Genomic DNA, 4,716 nt, shown 5'->3' on the forward strand with positions numbered 1-4,716 from the left:
CTACCACTCCGCTATTGCTTTGGAATTGGTACTACAACCTATTTACTATCGTCAAAGCTTTGCAAAAATTATTATTCAGGGAATGTGTGGAGGTGGATCTCAGTTGTAACCTGACACTACAGTTCAGCAAATTAGGGCAATGAAGTGACAAAAGCATCCTGATGATTATACAAATCACCAGTACACTGTGCTTTACCCCCTTGCCCCAGGATGGTCACCTCCAGTTCTAACCAGTTGATCTCGAGTACCTTTCAATGTTGGGAGGGGAGTGCTTCTTATCATTAATATTCAGAACGTGTTTCAGAGTCAAGTTGGGCACAATTGACCATTTGTCACCGGACAAAACATACATAGGTTACCTTGCTAGCCTTCGTGTAAGTCTTGCAAAGATTTGCTGAGATGAGAAGCGCAGAAAGCCATGTAACAGGGAGATGGTTGTCCTATTGCATACTGTCTGAATACGGACGACAATCCAGACTGAGAAACTTCTCAATACCAATAAAAGAAGAGACTCAGAAAGACTGAGCAGAAGGAGCTGGTAAAGCTAAGAACTTTGGAGCTGCCAATAAAATGGCACAATATTATCTTCTTGGATCTTACATAAACGGTGACTAGAGATGGAGGCAGACTCTGTTAACTAAAAGCATTACAAAAGCATTTAAGGAATAGGACGTGTCATTTTTAATTTCCAACATCAAGCATGACTCCTAGATCCTTGTTCAAATATCTATCTTCCTTTCTGTGTTGCAGTCTCTTGCAGATTGCATATATGCAATTATTTATTTATTTATTCAATTATTCACTTTTTTTTTTGAAATTTGTCAGTAAAAGCTTTAGGAATATCTGCACATATACATTTACATTCAAGCCGATAACACTGGTAAGTTTCATTTCAATACAAATCATGTTAAATAGTTCTTAAATTTCAGACATGGTCGTATATATGTCATTTAAAATTCTTTTTTATCTAGATACAGATCTTGACAATGACTCTCTTGATGCTAGGCGTACAGCTAGTTTGTCCCGAAACTCATGAAAATAATGATGTTGCTTTATAGTCTTGTATTGTATTGTTCCAGATCCTCTTGGGTCTCCCAGGCTGTCTACAGCTTGCTGAGAGGAAGCTGCGTGAGACAGGAACAGTAGGAGACAAGTGGGTACGAGACAAGATCTCCCAAGTCCTCCACAACAGTGTATTAAGATTTTTCAGTTCTTTTTTAAGGCAGATTATAAGCTCCTCCATTATTTCACAGCAGATGGCTACATCGGGAGTCCTTCCGTCTGGGATTGGATGATCATGAGTGATAATTCCATGGTGATGGTAGAGGTCCACAAGGTTTGGGACGCGGTATTTTGACAGTTCCCCTCTGGGGCAGAAAATAAATACGCCTCGTATATCACAGCTCCTTAGTTCTTCTGTACCTTTTTGGATATCTCTTCTAACATTTTTTAATTTACCATCTGGAAGAGCACATAACCCAAGAAACTGAGAACAATTTACTCGTGACAGGGGTACTCATGGTATCTGAATTGGAGTCTGTTCATCTTCAATAGGCTCTTCTTCTGATGTGTCACATTCACTTGTTTGCAATGAACTGGGTGATTTCATCACGGGCCACCCCACATCACGACTGGCTACCACGTCCAATCACTTATTATTTTATGAACTCATTCATTAAGAATATACTACATACTGAAGATTATCTTGAGTGTGAGGAATTAAATAACAAATAAGCTGTGGTTCCTGGACTCGAGCTGTTGTCAATCTGGGCAAAGTCGGATGTCAGACAGATATATATACAAAAATTACAATATAGAAATATAAGAACAAAGGTGTTGTGTAAAGTGCCATGGGAGCATCAACCATTTAGTACCCAACTACACCTAAGGTTGGGGAAGTCACCAGCAAAGGTCAAAAAAGGCTTCTGAAAAAGAATAAATATGGTATTTAAATGTATTTATTGAAATAGTAGGAGCTTATTCAAATGGCAGGGGAAAGGTCATTTTACATGCCAAGAATAGAGGTGCTGGATCAATTAGAAAGCTTTGAGCTATGACTAACAAAAAATATGATTAAATGTAGCTTAAACTATAAGGGACTTCTAACACTTCTAACCTGGAATGGCTAGAGAATTGTGAAGAAATGGATAGAACACAATGTTTACAAGGTTCATAGTTATCAGATTATAAAGAGCTGTGTGTACCACATTAAATAATTTTCTTTTGCTTCCTCTACTTTTGTGTCATATTCAAGAATTTATTACCTAGGCCAACGTTATAAAGTTTCCCCCTGGGGCACCTGGGTGGCTCAGTCAGTTAAGTGTCCCACTCGATTTTAGCTCAGGTCATGATCCCAGGGTTGTGAGATTGAGCCCCACTTTGGGCTCCACACTGAGCACAGAGCCTGCTTAAGATTCTCTCTCTTGCCCTCTGCCCCTCCTCCACTTGCACACACATGTGAGCCTTCTCTCTTTCTAAAATAAAATTTAAAAAATTAAAAAGATAACAGCTTTTCCCGTATGTTTTTTTCTAGGAGATTTATAGCTTCAGGTCTTATGTATAAATCTTTAATTCATATAGTTTATTTTTGTGTATGGTGTAAGAAAATTGTCCAACTTCTTTCTTTTTTTTTTTCTTTCATGTGTATATCCAGTTTTTCCAGCACCTTTTGTTGAAGACACCATTTACCAATTGTGTATTCTTGGCTCTCTTGTGAAAGGTCAGTTAATTGTATATGCATGGGTTTATTTCTGGGTCTCTATTGTATCTATTGGTCTATATGTCTGCCTTCATGCCAGTATCATACCGTTTTAATTACTGTAGCTTTGTAATATATTTTGAAATCAAGAAATGTGATGCTTCTAGCTTTGTTCTTTTTCAAGATTGTTTTAACTATTTAGGGTCCTCTGTAGTTCCATGTGAATTTAAGAATTATTTTGCCTATTTCTATAAAAAATGCTATTGTGATTTAGACAGGGATTGCATTGAATTTATAGATTGATCACGTTAGTACTATGGATATTTAACAATAAGTCGTTCAATCCAAGAGTATGAAATACTCTTCCATTTCTTTGTGTCTTTAATTTTGTTCATCAGTGATTTATAGTGTTCAGCGTACAAGTGTTTCATCTCTTTAGTAAGGTTTACCCTGAAATATTTTATTCTTTTGTGATGTTATTGTAAATGGGATTGTTTTTTAAATTTCTTTTTCAAACAATTCATTGCTAATGTATAGAAACACAACTTATTTATTGTATGTTGATTTTGTATCTACAACTTTACTGAATTATTTGTCCTAACGGTTTTCTTGTGGAGTCTCTAAGATCCAGAAATACCGTTCCTGGGTATTTATCCAAAAGAATTGAGTATATGTGTTGCCAAAGTGAGCACTATCCAAAAGAATTTAAATCACATCTTGAAAAGATATTTGCAGTCCTGTGTTCATTACAGCACTGTTCACAGTAGCCAAGATGTGAAAACAACCCAAATGCCCATCAGTGGATGAATGGATAAAGAAAATGTGGTATATACAGACAATGAGCTATTATTCAGCCTTCAAAAAGAAGGAAATCCGGGGTGCCTGGGTGGCTCAGTTGGTTGGGCATCCAACTTCAGCTCGGGTCGTGATCTCGAAGTTCATGAGTTTAAGCCTCAAGTCAAGCTCTGTGCTGACAACTCAGGGCCTGGAGCCTGCTTCAGATTCTGTGTCTCCCTCTCTTTCTGCCCCTTCCCTGCTTGTGCTCTGTCTCTCTCTGTCTCAAAAATAAACATTAAAAATAAATAAAAAGAAGGAAATCCTACAATGTATGACATGGGTGAAGCTAGAAGACATTAAGCTAAGTAAAATAATACAGTGAATAACAAATTCTGTATAATTCCACCTATATAAGGTATCTAGAATACTCAAAGGCATAGAAGCAGAGAGTGGAATTTTAGGGCTAAAGGGAATTGGGGAGTTGTTATTCAATGGTTGTTACAGTTTCAGTTATACAAGATGAGTAAGTTCTAGAGATCTAATGTACAACACCATGCCTATAGTTACCAATATTATATTGTGCCCTTAAAATTTTGTCGAAAGAACATGTTAAATTACATTTTTTATAATAATTTTCATTATAATTTTTTAAAAAGTAGGGCAGAAAAAAAAGGAATTTGAATTTCATCCTGAAAATAATAGAGAGTAGTTGAAAGATTTCAGCAGTGGACAGTATGGTCAAAATCAAATTTTATAAGCTATTGTTAAAGAACACAATTCAATTGAGTGAATTGTAAAGATCTTATTGGCTTTATTCAGTGATTTGTGAATTGGGCAGTATCCCATCCAGCACGGAGAAAGGAGCTCCAAAAGCTGTACAAGGCAAGAGATTTTAGGGTCAGAAGGGAGAAGTAACAAGGAAGCAATGGTGGGCATTTGCTAACCGGTTAAAGCAGTTAGTTCCCTCATATGGAACAACAGGAAGTCTCAGAGCTGCTGCATCAGGCAACTTGTGCTGAATAGACATGTTGAGATTTGTTGCTGACATAGGGCTAAATTTGAATGACTCCATCTTGGGCCTGATCTGGGTTACTTCAACACGATCTTGGCAAAGAATGGAATATGCATTGGAGTGGGGCAAGGCTGGAACCAAAGGTCCAGTAATGAAGATAGATGGGCTCTTGGAAGGATTTTTATTGTAGAAGATAGGGGAATTCAAAATAGCTCTATGGTCCAAACTA

The 4,716-nt window shown here is 37.1% G+C and overlaps 1 pseudogene; it reads right to left on the reverse strand.

The window, feature by feature from the left end:
- Positions 1-963: 963 nt before the first annotated feature.
- Positions 964-1,609, reverse strand: LOC122216957 (annotated as a pseudogene).
- Between the last annotated feature and the right edge of the window lie 3,107 nt (positions 1,610-4,716).

This window comes from Panthera leo, chromosome B1 (genome assembly GCF_018350215.1).
Source record: "Panthera leo isolate Ple1 chromosome B1, P.leo_Ple1_pat1.1, whole genome shotgun sequence".
NCBI classification, from domain to species: domain Eukaryota; kingdom Metazoa; phylum Chordata; class Mammalia; order Carnivora; family Felidae; genus Panthera; species Panthera leo.